Raw genomic sequence first — 16,860 nt, forward strand, 5'->3', positions numbered from 1 at the left:
AAGCATGCAGGGATCCTACAGAAATAATACAGAGAAGCAATAATCTATCATGCAATAAAATGAGTATTGCTTGTACAAATATTATCAAATATCAGATGAAGAAATATCACCTTACTCAAATGTCTGATGTGACAAGGTAAATACAATGCACTCTATATGGTCATTTATTACTGGATTACAAGCTGTAAGAGGTCTATGTATGCACAGGCTTTAGAAGGAAAGAGAATCTAATCATTAGTAAACTGGTTTATTAGGCATGTAAAGTGTAGGGAAATACAAAATCTAGTTTTTATTATGTCTGGTATCATTCCCCACTGCATGCAGTTTTTTTAAGCAAATCATTTTTGTGAATCTGTTAGCAATTAGCAGAAACTTTGTTAGCCTCCGGTACACACTCCTTCAGTTGCCCGTTGGGCTGGCTATCAGGTCTGCCAGAGGCATGCCCAGGCCCCACACATGAACTCTGTGCAAAACTGGCCAGTGACTGCCAATTTGGATGATGGCTAACAGCTAGGTTTTCAATATTTTTCTGTAATAAACAAAGAAATTTAAGTGCAAACTTAATGGTAACAACATGTTTTATATGTGTACTTTTCTCTTTAAACATATCAGTGAAGGAATTCTTAAACATCCATAGCTATACCTATGTAATTTATTGGATATACCTATGATATTATTCAGATGCTTTCAAGTGTATTAGATAAATTGTGATTATAATAAATTGTGATAAAATGGGACTTGTGTCAGAATCCTGCCCAACTGCATACATCTCTGATCTTTTTGGACATCTCTGACATTGGGGCTAAGCCCTTTCCACTTATCGATATTCCTCGATATTCTACTTAAATTTACAGAACTAATCACATAGAATTCATTGAAAAACTCTTTCCACTTATTGATATTCCTTGATATTCCACTTATATTTACAGAACTAATCACATAGAATTCATTGAAAAACTCAGTTTGTGTGACTTCCTTTTATGCGGATGATCAGGACAATCACATTGAAGTTTAGAGCAAGTTTTGTACCAGTTCTTCAAAATGGTGTGCTTTATGGTTACCAAAGAAGTTTCTGACAACCATGATATAGCTGTGCCAGGCAGAAGCTTTTGTATCAGTCATGTAACTTGTGAAATTTGAATCATTTATCAGTTCCCGAATCTGGGGTCCATCAAAGATTCCTGCTTTTAATTTTTCCTGACTCCAGGGAAGAATCTACAAATGTTTTTTATATTATAATCTATAATCTATGAATGTATAAATATCACCCTCCTTGTTCAGAGCTCTAACAAATTGCTTCATTGATCCCAACTTTAGTAGTGGAGTCAAAAAATGATTTTTTCTTTGTCAACCATTGGCTCGGTAATGAAAATCGCTGCACCTTTTTTTATATTTTCCTTTGGAGGCCATGTCATTTTTTTCCAGTGATCCTGCTTTGCTCTACTATCCCACAAGCAGATTAAACATGGGTACTTTGTGTATCCACTTTGCTGTCCAAGTAGGAAGTTCACCATTTTTAAAAGAATACATATGGAAAATTGGTGTTCATGATAGCAAAGCTTTTGTAAGAGCATAATATTTTCATATTCTTCTTTAAGTTTTGTTGAGTGACCAATTGGATGCTTGTTTTGACAGACTTAGGTCACGTATTAAATCATTGATCTCTTCTTGGGAGAACTGCTGGTTTGATGAAACACTTCCTTCATATTTACTTCCACTGCTAACTCCTGGATTACACTCCAAACCCTGTATATCCTCCATGTCAGATACAGGGATATAAGGGAGTGTACTGAACACTGGTATGGGAACATCAGCACCATGAGGCACAGGTCGTCTTGCTGATTCCAAATCAGGGTACTGCGATTTGTTTTTCTTGTAACAACTGAAATCTTTTACATTAACAGCACAAAAATAACAATCAATATGATGATTTTTGGGCTCTCGCCATACCATAGGAACACCAAATTTCAAACTTTTCAGTTTTCCATTTTTCCACTGACGTAGATACTCTACACATGTTTTGTATACCATATGGGGACTAATAGAATATGGTACTAAGAGACCCAGACTCTGCCAAGAAAATATTCCTCAACACCAGTACACCACCAGCCTGGACCGTTGATACAAGGCAGGAGGGTTCTATTACTTTCATGTTGTTGACATCATATTCCGCCATCCAAATGTCACAGCAGAAATCAAGACCAGGCAACGTTTTACCAATCTTCTTTTTTCTTATTCCTATTTTTTCTTATTCTTTTTGAATGCCAGTGCGAATTGTAGTTTCATTAAACCCATGAGATTCGACATGTTTTCATGAGATGCTTCTCTGCATACCTTGGTTGTAACAAGAGGTTATTTGAGTTATTGTTGCCTTTCTATCATCCCATTCTCCTTTGACTTCTGGCATCAACAAGGCATTTTTGCCCAGATAACTGTAGCTCTCTTGATATTTTACCGTTTTGAACCATAGTCTGTAAACCCTAGAAATAGTTTGTGTGAAAATGCCTGAAGATCAGCAGTTTCTAAAATACTCATACCAACCTGCCTGGCATCAACCACTATACCAACTTCATTTAAACTTTGATAAATCACCTTTCTTCCTCACTCTGATGCTCAGTTTGAACACCAGCAGGTTGTCTTGACAATGGCCCTGATTTTTTAAAGCTTCCCAAGGCTGTGGTGGATATACTTTTCATCAGTGAGGCTGGGTGATCCAGCAAACCTGGAATGGATTAGGTCCAGAATTGAAAACATTACTAACAAATTGCTAATGACCTTTAGGAAATCCAATCCCAGGTGTGCTGGATCACCCAGTAATAAAAGTATATCCTCTCCAGCCTTGGAGAGCTTTAATAAATTGTCTGTATATATGTATGTATTTACTCTAAATAATAGAAACATTAACAAAAATTGTATAAGTTCATTTACATGATTAGTATAAGTGTGCTAAAGGTCTATGAACAGGAAAAATAGGCATCGGTATAAAGGAATAATAGGTGCACAGGTATACAAGGATATTACAAATTATCATAAAAATTCAATCATTCTACATCACTGTAAACCTGTCAAGTGAGCCAGTCTGGCCTTCACCAACACACCAATAAATCCAGTCCGATAGTTTCTGTACACATGCCATGTATAATATGTTGGCAATATCCTCCAGCAGATTTTGGAAAACCGCAGGCCATCTAGTTAAAGGTTGCATTGGAGAGATATGTCAGGAACATTGTGTGAATGTGGTTCTTCTTTGCTCTGAGGGAATCGCTGGCCTTTGTTTGGATGTAAATGATGCACTGATCACTGATTAATGCTTCGTCTGATACAGTATCTTACAGTGAATCATCAGATTTATTCAGAAGTAAATGCCAAATGGCATATTCCATCTTCTTTAATGTCTATTACTGCCACCTGACCTTTCACAAAAGCTTTTTTCTCTAGTTCCAGTAAGAATAGAAGTTTGCATACTATCGATTTTCCTTTCCTCTTTGTAGGATCATTATTTACTATGCACTTCTTCTGCAAATTATTGCCATTAATAGACCATGAAACTGTTAATATACAGAATGTTGCCTCCAGATGACCATACACAGGCTTTCCCGTTTCTTAAGTGAATAATACATAAGAAGAATATCTAAAATTTCCATTTTTCTACCTAGAATGTTGTGTTGTTCAATTTTTTTGGTAGTTTGGTTGAGTTTTATAAAAAAAAACTACTATACTATTTCTACTATAAATATATTCATGAAGTCCTAGTTGATACGTAAAGAGAAATGATTATCTTACTTATATAAACATACAATTACAGGTAGTCGCTGAGTTAAGGACATCTGACATATGGACGCCTCCTAGATACGAACGGTGCTAACCTGCTCACTCATGTGCAGGACGGAGGCCGGATGGGGGAGGGGTGGTTTGCATGACTTGCAGAAGAAGTCTTTTGCTAAACACAGCTGAGGTTGTGGGAGATCTTAAGGTGCGTACACACTTCCAATTTTTATCGTTCCAATCGAACGACGAACGATCGATTGGGCAAAAAATCGTTCGTAAAAAAGTAACCAACGATGCCGACGAACGAGGAAACTCGTTGGAAACGAACGACCGGACCGGCGGATCGGATTGGACGACGATCGTCGAACATCGTTCGTGTGTACGGTCGTTCGTTGATCGTCCATGTTTCAGAGTATGCGTGATGAACGAACGTTCGTTCACTTTCCTATCGTTCACATAGTTCCTCTATCGCTTAAACGATCGTATCTATTGTGTGTACAATATCTACGAACGATCGTGTCGTTATCTCTATGTGCAGGATCGGTGCTATACGATCGTTCGTATATATCGTGCAGGATCGTTCGTCGTTCGTTTTCCAACGATAATAATTGGAAGTGTGTACGTAGCTTTAGAGGTGTGAGCTCTTTCTGCAGCCTCTCTAATGACAAAGACAAACTCTGCAGCTGTTTCTTTTTGCATATCAAAGCACAGCATGCTCCAGAAGTTAATGAATGTCTAGGCTCCATTTTTTTTTTTGCTTTGTTTGTGAATAACTCACAGTGAGCATTTTTTACAGTAACTGACACCATGCTGCCTAAAATATGTTGAGACATACATCAGTCCTAATTACATTTATTAAAATAATTTACATGTTCCGACTTACATACAAAGCAAGGCAGGTTCTTTATTGCAGAAGGTACAGGCAACTTCACGTCTGCAATAAAATACCTTTACCAGCATGATTGTATTTTTTTAATTTACATTCACCTGTCCTCACTTAGTTGAGGCTGCCATCATCTTTATTCAGTCCTCTACCAGCTGTTGGATCTTTGGCCATCTTGATTGGTCAAGCTGGAGAGATATAACTCCTGTGCATGCACTCAGGAGTTCATTTAGTCCCAGCAGCCCCGTGTGATTACGAACAGGCTACCAATTTTTAGGTGTAGTCCTGGTTTGAGTAAAATGCCCCTTATATCAGTATTTCCTACACAAATTTTAGAGGAAAAAATTTACAATTCACATTTCTTATGTCTTAATCACCATGTCATGGAAATAAAATAGAAGCCAACATTTTCAGTTGGCACAAGAATAGGAATAGAGGAGAAATCTTACAATGAGTATGTTTCTTCCTGAGACAACTGTCTATGCTTTACATTAAAAAGATGTCATCTTACTTCCTGTTGAGTCAACAGGACTGGAAGTGAAGAAAACTCCATTTTTACTTTTAATAGAAAGCATCTGCCACAGAAGAATTATGTTCTTTACAGACCATACAGGGTGTAGAATGAAGAGGATAGCCCTGAAACATGACTTTTTAAAAAAGTTGGGAATAGCACCTCCCAAAAAACCTATCCAAAAAGACTCCCTTTAACTCCCGTGCTCTCCCTGCACACTACAGAATTAAGATAACAAGAGCTATAATTTAGCATACAAACATGAATAAAAAGACAGATAAGTAAATGTTAGCTCTTAACTTTGTTTTGCCAATGAAAACACAAGCACCAGTGACTGAAAGAACAGCAGGTAGTAATCGCTACCATTCTATGCCTCTGTAGCATACAACAGAACTCACACACCAATCTGATTATAATAAAGGTAAACCAGATGCCAACCCACATAAAACACAATGCAATTTTATTTAAAGGGCAACTAAAGTTCAACTTTGAAAAAAAAAGAAAAGGTGATATCCCTCTTGTAAGTTGTAATAAAACTTATTTACTAGTCTTTCTCATATTCAAACATATTCAGGCACCTCTCTCCTGCGCATGCGGACAGCTCTGACTCTGGGGGTGCCAGTCATCAGTTTCATGTATCCCGCCGGCCAATCAGGATCAGCTTCTTAATCATCCCTGGCTAGCTCAGACACAACACTCAGCATTCGTACAACTTGTCTCCACTAGGGCCGAGCCCCCTAGCTCTGCTGAGCAGTTCCTGCACACCTGTTGGTTAATTCAGTGTTCCTGTGTTAACCCCTTGTTGCCCAGTCTGTTGTTTCCCAGCCAATTCCCTTGCTGTTCCAGTGTTCCTCTCTGTCTGTGGTTATTACTGTGTCACCTGTGCCTCCTGTTGCTTTCAGTGTCTCCTGTGTTCCCTGTGTCCGAGGTGGCCCCTGTGTCACTGGTGTCTATTTCCTGGATCCCTGGTATTTGACCCCTGGCTTGTGACCTGACCTCTCTTGCTTGCTGTCTGCCTTGACCCCGGCCTTCCTCGACAATTTTTCTGCTTAATGATTTGGTACCATGTATCTTCCTGCCCACCCTGGTGTGCTTAAGGATCGCAACCTGGCGGTAACCAGCAGCACAACATCCTCACCACTAGGGGCCCTAGAGGAGACCTAGTGACTACTTAGACGCTGTGCCTTGGCCCTTTTCAGGGCTCACACCATGTGTTATGTGCAAGCTGTAGCACCCCTTAGTGGCCATGTCCCCCCAAGCATGGCATGCTTCGGCTGCCTGAACTGAATGACATGGGAGTTACTCCACCCTGGCCCGACCAATCAAGATGGCTGAAAACTGAAACCAGAAAGAAAACAAAGAAAGAGGATGGTGGCACCTGCAACAAAATGGGGACATCCCCTGTCCCTTCTATAATAAATAACCAGTATGATTGCAATAATTTTTTAAAATGGTTACGTTACACTTCAAATGTAGTCTTTTACTACTGCAGAGCCAGCTCTTGGAATTACTGGGAGGGAGCTTTACTATGCCCAACTTACATTGGATCCCCCTTAGGAGAACTATCATACACTGCAATCTGTAGACATGTAACCCACCATTTATAAAGTAACTGATAATGCAACACACTGCTGCAGAAAAACAAAAACAATTAGATCTTTCGGTTCTGGTACACAGAAAAAATAACAATAAACAACAAAGGGAAAATGTGTCTGGGTAATTATATTTTCGCTATTGGCATTATGATTGAATTGAATGTTCCCAGAGTTATTACTGTAACTACTCTAATCAAGAAAAAATAATCAAGAAGAAAGCCCATATCATAACTGCTGAACCTCATGCTGCCTTTCAATGATACCACTTACAAAGCTCTTTCATTCTGAGCCATTGGTTGCCAAAGAAACCAACTTTAACAACGCAGAAAACATCCAGTACTCTTTTATAAAGCATGTATGCAGATATTTTCAGCCTAACTGTTCATGGCGGAATGCAAGGCAAATATTTACAGTATGTTTGTGAAATGTATAGCAGCCATTATTCTATATTTTAAACTACAGAGCATACCCTATCAATGGTACTGTTATTTCAGTGGTGGAACTCATACCCCTTTATTAATTACAATTTTGCATGGGCAGTTGAAAAGAAAAAACTTTAATTGCCTGTCTAACCTATACAAAGGTGTCCTCCTAAGCATCTGTTAAAAAGATCCCAAGGTACTGACTTCCACTGCCTTGGTATTCTGCTAGAATAAAGCAAAGCTTGATGAATTCCTAATTACTGTCAAAATAAAACTCATGTGATTGGGAAGCAGAAGGTATCATAGAAATTTTACAGGCTGTGAAGGTTAAGTAATAATTAGATATTTGAAAAAAAGTAGGCTTTCCTCGGTTGGAGAATCATACGGAGCAATGATAATTGAGCCTTCATGATTTGGTTTATAATGGATACCACAAAAAGCACATCACAAACTCTTAACAGAATAGTACAGAACCTGCTCACCATCACCTTTTACCCTTAAGACTATAATGGCTACATTTGTTTTCTTCTTTAGCATGATTCCTTCATGCGTGTTCTGGCTTGGAGTGCCCAATCCTCTGCACAGCCCTCCATTCAAGTAGCCTGGTGTAGTCTGAGGCTCTAATGATACCTATCCAGAATGGAGCAATTTGTTATCTCCTTTATGTCCCCTCGCTAAGAGGTTCATGGAGGTAATCATGGAATATTTATGATGTAAGAAAGAAAGGAGGCAATGATAGGCAATGATGTAGGTGCAGAAGTTTGCAGGGACCCCTTTAGATTAGTCACTGTTGTATCTGCTAACTTTCATGTTCCCAAGCCATTGGACCCTCTCTTACTAAAAGCAACCTTGTGTTTTTATAGGCAGTGATAATAATGTTGCAATTTGCTGCTATTCAGCTTGACTCAGCTTTAAATTACCCTGCCTGGTATTAGTGTATTGGTTACTTTGTTAAGGAAAAACTTGTAAAATAGTGTGGCTTTTCTTCTAATCTCTCACACATTTGTCTGTATGGCATTTCTTTTAGGAAAATATGGTGATTTTCTTTGTGGGAACATACAATTATATCTTAGTTTAATTGCTAGTTTGTTGCTTTTTAATAGGAATTACTTGTCTTTATGAAGCTAATAAAGGACTAGGCCTCTTCCTTTTATGCAGTCCTAATAGAAAAGATGAGACATAAAGAATAGTATAATTGATATGTAAATGCAGTTAATTTCTAAAATACAAAATCTCTGCAGGTAATAAAGATGCTAGTAAAACATAGTCATTGTACAGCAGGGAAACTGAATACAGATACTAAATACAAAGGGGAGCATAAAATATAAAACTAAAAGGGCATGCATATAGCCAGCAAGGATATACACAAATTTAATTAATGTACAACTAAATGATTCACCATTGGAAAATCAAGACAGTAATCAACTGGAAAATCATAACCTGAGAAGCCATTAAAGTGGAACTAAACTCTCACAAAAGAACACTGCAACTAAATAAGAATTGCATTTTTTTAATTTAAAAAAGTTTCTCCACCCTCTGATGTGCACATATAGCAGCTTTTCTCAAACAAGGTCCCATGGAACTCTAGGGTTCACACAGGGAATGCCTTGAGTTGTGGCTCATTAAATTCACTTATGATCCCTAAGTTTATGAAGCTCGAATAGCCCCAGGGACAACATCATTGCCAGCCAACCACAGAACATCAATGCTTGTAGCTTTTTGTAGGGGTTGTATTCTGATCACAACTGTGATGGGGGCATTATTTCTACTGACCACAGATGTAGGTGGCATTTATGAAACCGAGCCAATGAATTTGTTTTACCAGAGCTTCCCCAAAACCTAAAAATTATTTTAAGGGTTCCTTTAGGGTAAAAAGATTCATAAAGGCTGTCCTATAAATTTTTGTTACAACTTGGGGTGAATATATGCACAGTTCATCAAATGTCGAATAGTTATATGATCAAAAACAAACAAAAACTTGCCTAATATTGCGTAGGTCCCACTTGTTGAATCAAAACTGCTCTGACCTGTAAATGCATAAACTTGCCAAGACTTCTGAAGGTATCTTGTGGTATCCAGCACCAAAAGCAGCAAATTCTTTAAATCAAATTGCCTCCAACAACCTGTCCTTTAGTACTGCACTAATTAGTGATAATCCAATAATGTAGTGCTATTTAGTGCAGTAATGCACTAGGCTGGGGGTGGGTACCTCTACAACCTGGGCATTGAGTGACGCTGGTCTTCATTTATCCTTGACTGCGTACAATATCTATTGGCCAAGAGACTGTACTGAGGAGGGTAGGAGAGTATTACAGCAAAAAGCTGCATATGTTTCCATTGACTATTTATTTTCTATTTATTGGAAAATGTAAGTGGGCTTTAGATTTAAAGGACCTTTCAACCAAAAAAGAAAATCCTCTGTTTGGCAAAGTGAGGATGAGAAACTCAGCAAGGCATAGTTTCTCATCCTCACTTTGTGGGTATAGTGGGATACAACATGCAATGTTAAAAAATCTACTCCATCCAGGATACTTGGTGTTTACAGCTTCAAGGAAGGTTATATCACAGCTGTATATGCTTTCCATATAACTGCAACTGGAAAAATGGACACCTTTTAACACAACATTTTGTAGACAAGCTACCCTTTCTTGCCTCATTCCTAATTAGAGATTAATTTATAACAAACACTGGTTAAATGCGCTGACATTTTTCCTAATCTTAACATTTGAAAATATCAAATACAATATTTTAAAGGTTGTAATAAAGTTTAACATAATACAGGTGAACATAGAGCCCCAGGGATACTTGAGGAGCAGAGGACAGAGGCAGGACAATTTATAATAAGTACACAGTTCTGTTGAAGTTTCTGAACAACGGCCTGTACAGACAGGATGCTCAGCTCTTTTCCAAGCAGGTTGTTCTGCTTTGTGGGGATGGACGTTCAGAGGACCAGCATGATGTGCCCTATTACATTGTTATAATAGTATATCAATAGTGACTTTTAGCAGATTGTTGTCAGCAATTCACCTCCTCCATAACCATGTATCCTGTTCACATGTTAGATTTTCCTGGAGCCAATCACAAACAAGAATTTGGCACAAAAAATATAGGGTTTTGTTTATCAAACAAGGAACCTGACATTCCCTCAAACTCTCCCTCGTGGGAATCTTCCAGGTCCATGCCTTTCAATAGCAGTAGTTGATTCCCACAAGGGAATGTTTAAGGGAATGTCAAATTCCCTGTTTTATAAAAAGAGCCCCTAGTGTGTACAGACCCCAATGGATGCTTTGTCTCTATACCCAAAAAGCTGCTCATGTTTTCAGAATTCAAACCTGGGTTCTCCGCTGTTATAATCTATGATGTGAATAGCTTAACCTCAAGAATCCAGTAAAAGTACCTAGTTATAGTAAGTTTTATAATAAAATCCACATCTTAAATGGACACCCCTATATATAAACTATCTAAAAAAAAGCAAGGTCCAAACCCCCTTTTAATGTTTTCACAATGAGTGCAATGAGTATTTTGTATATGTAAGGAATTCGTTCAGGGACTGTCGCTCCTAAGTATTTTTATCAGTCCTGCGTGTGTGGTAGGACAAAAACAGTGTTTATCTGGTGCCTGTGAACAGGCCTGGACAAAGTCAGCTCCCTTGAAAAATGATTTAATTGTTACAATAGACTGTGTCCCAGGTGTTTCTTGGCATACATCCTTTACTCATCAACTTTATTGTGATGGATTATAAAGGCTTTAAATGCTAAGATCTCACAAATACATGTATGAACAGGCAGATAGCTATGGCAACAGGCGTACATCAAAGTTTGTCATGTGACTCTTTCTAATGTTATGTTACCACCTTCCATTAAAGCACTGTTAACTCCTACAAGTCAATGCTCCACTGAGCTTTAATTCAGACTACAGTGGAACTGCAACAATAGCAGATGAGACGTATCAGTAATTAATCACTCACAAAAATAAAATCAGAAGATTAAAATGTGATAACAATACATTAGAACAATTTCCAGAACTGCATTCTAGCAAAAATAACCAAGCAAATTATTTAAACGGTAAAGATGTGATGTGTCCACACAAGTTATTGACCATAGCAGACATTTAAACTTGACACTTATCCTTTCAATGCCTGCTCCTTATCTTCAAAAAAAGAAAAAAAAAAGAAAAAAAGAAAAATGCCATCCCTGTAAAACATAAATTAGCAGACTGTGCCCAGAAAACTCCCAATAACCTTACTTTTAGGTGCACCCAGTATAGATAAGGTTATGCTTTAAAATTGCTGGAGGCACCCATCCCTGGTGTCTTCTTCTGAAAATCTTAGGTGCCTGCAGAATCAATAGTTATAGATATGGAATCGTTTCAGTTCAGAGACACAGAAAGCCCGATTTATTAAAGCTCTCCGAGACTGGAGAAGATAGAATATTATGGGTGACCCTGATAGTCCTAGTTAATTCAGTCATCATTCATCATTCCTATTATTTGGCAAATGTTTTCAATCCTTGACCAGATCCACTCCTGTTTTTTCTTGATCACCCAGGTTCTCCTATGATAGTCTATCCTCTCAAGTTTTTGAGAGCTTTAATAAATCAGTTCTAGAGTGCATTAAAGACAGAGGGCCAGCATCCACCCAAGTTTTGTAAATGGGGTTATGTTAAATGGTTCAAACGCTTACCTAAATCTGCTGTACCATTACTTGCTGGGCTCTGAGTTTTCTGTCCTTTGCAGAGTAAAAAGACCTCCACTTTGCTGTCTAGTGGTGTGCACTTGTCCAATTAGGTCCATAGGCAAGGTCCTAACAGGATCCAAGAGGGGGAACATCAATATGAGGGGTGGCAAGACGACTGATCAGTGTGGGCCTGAATAGCAGAGCTAGATTGCCTTTAGAGGCACCACTACCACTAAAAGTCATGTGACACAGGGGACAGGTAAGTAAAAAAGTATTTTTAATAGTAATTAGGTAAATGGAAGGTAAAGAGTGGATTTTATTTTGCCCCTGGTGATGAGGTTTAATATATAAGGGTACGATATATGATATCACCCAACAAACCTGAAAGAAAATATCTATGCTTAAAATATACTTTTATTTTGCTACACAAGAGATCCTTGTGCTCTTTCTTGCTATAGAACAGGGGTGTCAAACTCTGGCCCCCAACCGACGCGACTTTGTCTAAGTTTTTAATTCTGGCCCGCTGTGTATTTGAGTTTGACACCCCTGCTATAGAAAGTATTTCTTCAAAGGATGACCGGATATTTTCATGTTGTGAATCTAACCTTAATTGACATAGAAGGCCACTTCTATTACTGGAAGCTAAAATATGTTTTCAATTTTGTTACATTGTTTACACAGTTTCCTCTAGCAGACTTTTTTTTCTTGACTCTTAATAATTAATGAGAGTATATTGAGCTAGACAAACATTAGCACATAATTTTGTTACACAGCACGAAAAGAGTTTCCACAATACAAAAGTTATGCATTATAAAACAGTATGTACTACGTACTTATTGGAAAGCGATGACAAGTAGACTAAGAAGATGACATTGCTTCATGAACACATTATGGTGATGGCAAATAAGTCACTGCAATAGTACAAATAAAGTCTCATTCAGACAACATGGGTTTTTTTAACTCTTTCCTCCAGTAAAAAGAAAAACCACAATTTCGTGCACTTTGTTATAAATCTGTTCTCTGCAGAAAAGTGCAACTGTGTACTGTCTAGAATGTATTTTAGACAGTATTCTTTAGATTTGTCTATCTCCTGGGCCAAATTACAACTGGTTAATAGGGGTCACGAAGGTCCTGTCCTGACGGATCCATGAATGACAGACAATGAAGAACCACAATAGCAGGGAAGGGAGAAGAGCACAGTGGGGTGCTGCTTGCTTGTTTTACCCCTTCTATGAAGATCAAAACAGCACTGTGTGTACAGTGCTCATTTACTTATTTTTTAACACCAGCAAAAAACAACCTCTATCTTTATCTTTAACCACATTTAATATTCTGTACATGTATTTAGACTTTTCACACTGGACAAGTTATATATAGAAATCATCATTCGATAGCCACTAACCTCTAAAAACACATATGAGCAGCTAGCATAAAGAGCATCTACTTTCTGGAGAGTCAGGCCAATCAAAATTGCTAACATTCAACTGTATAAGCTTTAACTTTTCACAGTTTGGTTGGATGAGCACAAAAAACATCAACTATTAGATACTGGCACATGATTGTTGGCAGGAACATCACTTTATAGATTTCCTCTGATGTATGTGGCAATGGTTCAGCCTTTTACACCAGCTGTGACAGGACACTTGGAATCGGTAAGATACTTGGTCTATTAAATGTCTGGTTTAATAACCTTCCTAATTTCAGTAATGGGGCTAATTGTGAAATTTCACTGTAAATGACGGTAAAAGTCTTTAATTAGAAAATGTAATTTCATACAAACCAAATCCATTTGCAAAAGTACTAAGATGAAGATTTACAGACTATTCTGTAAACTGACTGCCTGGCAACCCATACTTACTACAAAGCTAAATACCATAGCATCCTCCTCTTTACATGGGTTCCATTACTATGCTGATTAATACTTCTCACAGTTGACAGTTGGAAGGTAAAAGATGGACATTATCAAGGTGATTTTAATAAAGCTTGAGATTAATAAGGTCTTAACAGGCCAGGTTTGACTTCTCTAATATAGCACCAGTTGACAGCAATCCCATTCTGATTTTCACTGTCCTAAATGTGTAATTGGGAATTAGGCTCGGGCAGACACAATCAGAGGAGAACTGGGAGTCATTAACATTCATACTCAATAGAATGCATACAAAGTTATGCTCCATTGGTACCTGACCCCCACTAAATTAGCTCCTATACATCCCTCACACCCAAGTACCTGTTTTTGTGGATGTGCCTTACCTAAAGATATGTTTCACATTTGGTAATGTCATACGCCTTCCTGGTTTTAGTATTCTGTTCATAACCACTTCACCCTCGTGTTCTGGAGAATAGTTGCCCCAAGCCCATGGCATGCTTTACTGCATCTCCGAGATATGACCTCACAACCCCCCCTTCCCCAGATGAAATCTGCACCTTTGTTTTCTTGCAACCAAGTAACAATAGTTTAAGGCCTGGCATTCTCCTTGGGTTTCCTTTGCAGAGGCTAAGACTATGTACACACTTGTATTTTGCTTTCATTACATCTAGAAGAATTGACAAAGACATTGTATTTCTGACAAGAACAAGTACTTTCTGTATAAACTGTAATATAAAAACTAGTGCAACCAACATCTAAAATGGGCAAACAAAAATGCATTTATATGTCAGGGTTTAGATATATTTTAATCACATTCTGGATTTTATAGGACATTCTACAAAATATCTGAAAGTAAGGGCTGACATGTTGTTGCGTATGTAAAATTAGGTGGAACAAATACTATGCCATGGAGGTTGTTGGCCTCAAAATAAAACACATAATCTAAACAAAAAGTAATGGTTTTCCAAAAATTATTAATAATATTCTAAGATATTCTTAACAAAGAGAAACAGAAAGAATATAGCAATACTTACAAATTATTGTAGACCCATATCTGAAGCCAATAGCTTAAAAAAATCTATGCTTACAATGTTAGGTGATACATACATACATTTTTTAAATTTTTGTATCTAAATTGGAGAACATAAAAAATGATGCTATTCATTATCGCTCCAAATGGACCCTTTCTTTATACTAAAGAATGACAGGAAGAGGGAATCAAATAAGCCAATTATTTAACTAAGACTCTAAACTAGGAATTTCTCCAATCAAAATCTCACACCTTGTGCTACCACCACTTGGAGATTTTAATGAGCAAATGAGGACAACATCTCTCATTTGATCTAAAATGTATAAATTTACATTTTAAAAAAATAATACTGTCCAATTTCCAGGTATGATTTTGCAAAAAAACATTTAAACTGTCACAGTACTAGAATAATTATATCGGACTGGACAGTTGTAGTTATCTCAATTGCTTTTCTTTTATCTTCCTAATTAATTATCTGATATGGCTGCCAATTGTGGTGACTTTGCAAGTGACCACTTCAGGAGAAGGAAAAAAGTAAAACTTACTGTAAGTAAAACTGCTACTTTTACAATTGTTTACTGAGGATTGCTTCTGCCACCAACTCTTGAACATAACCAGAAAAGGCTAGGCAAAATATTAACTTACATATTGGAATAAAGGATTGTAAAAATCATAAAGGAGCTGCTCAATTTGCATTTACAATGTATGTATGTATTACTATGTATGTAAAAACACTGTTATCTGGTGCTTTTGTGAAGAGTGCAGCCAAACTCACATAAAAGCAGATCATTATTGATTCCCAATTCCAACCCTCCCATTTTACAATGGGCCTGATTTATTAACCTCCCGGGCGGTCTGAATAAATAAGTATTTTTAAATGTCAAAGCGGTACATTTACAAATATTATAAAAATACTTAATAATTTAAATTTCCTGTCTGGTCCTGCCCACTAGTCACAGGGTCCTGTCCCCCAGCAGCACGTCCACACGCCCCCTGGTATCGCGTCCTCAACATTCACATGCCAGGGACGCAGGTGCTGGGTAGGCATCACCAGGCGACACAGATGTCGGGCGGGCTTCACCAGGGGACACAGATGCTGGGCATGGCTGGAGGATGCCGTAGGCATGTTGGGACCAAGTAAGGTTTACAAAGCCATTTAAAATTCCACCGCGAGTGTGGCTCGGAGCTACCGCTTTTGGTACGGAAAATTAACCCTGAGCCACACTCAGGAATACTGACAGGGAGGTTAAAGCTCTCAAAGATCAGAGAAGATAGGCTACCAAGGTAGAATCTGGGTAATCCAGCAAACCTGGAAAAGATATGGTCCAGGATTGAAAACATTTGCTAATAGCAAAATATTTTTAAGAAATCCATTCCAGGTTTGCTGTATCACCCAGGATCACCTATAATATTCTATCTTCTCCAGTACTGGAAAGTTTTATTAAATCAAGCCCAGTAATTCTATATTTGAACTTTTTTACTATGCCCCTAACCGTCCAGTTTAGGACACAGTTTATTATTTATTTGTTCTGTGAAATCTGGCAAATGCAGCCACAGAAACTCCAGTCTTCTATATCTCATATAAGGCTGTTTTGAAATTTTATGCTCAAGTAGGAAAAAACGCCACAAAGGTTCTTTATGATGTAACTAATCACATATCAGCCGTGTAATTAATACAACTCATTTAAACTGAATGTAATAAAAATGTATGTTTGTTTGCTACTGATTTTTAAGCTTTTATATTTTAGGACTACAATAAATCTTATGATCGTAGGTAATCAGTGTCTAAGGCAAAAAAAATAATATCTGTGTAAACTATTTAGACCACGGTTCTCAAAAGCAGAGGTGCACCTCTGTACCATCTGACATGTGCCGCAGCTCTGGCCGGTGCACCCCCCAGCGGGGTCAGGAAAAGGACCCTGCTTGGGGGGGGCGGCGCACCGGCCAGAGCAACTGACCACAAATCCCGGAGATAACGCAGAAATACTTTATGCCACCACTTATGTATTACAACAGCTTTTAGTTAGTTACTTAATGATGGGTAATAGCTATCTATTTAACCCAGAATATAAACTTGTCATATCTTTATCTCCTACTTAGTGTTTATTG

The 16,860-nt window shown here is 37.9% G+C and overlaps 1 protein-coding gene across 1 annotated transcript in view; it reads right to left on the bottom strand.

Annotated features, from left to right (window-relative positions):
* ULK4 (unc-51 like kinase 4) overlaps nt 1-16,860 on the bottom strand; it is a 309,023-nt gene that overhangs the window by 13,602 nt on the left and 278,561 nt on the right. The window lies entirely within an intron of this gene.

The sequence above is a fragment of the Pyxicephalus adspersus genome, chromosome 5 (assembly GCF_032062135.1).
Source record: "Pyxicephalus adspersus chromosome 5, UCB_Pads_2.0, whole genome shotgun sequence".
Classification (NCBI taxonomy): Eukaryota; Metazoa; Chordata; class Amphibia; order Anura; family Pyxicephalidae; genus Pyxicephalus; species Pyxicephalus adspersus.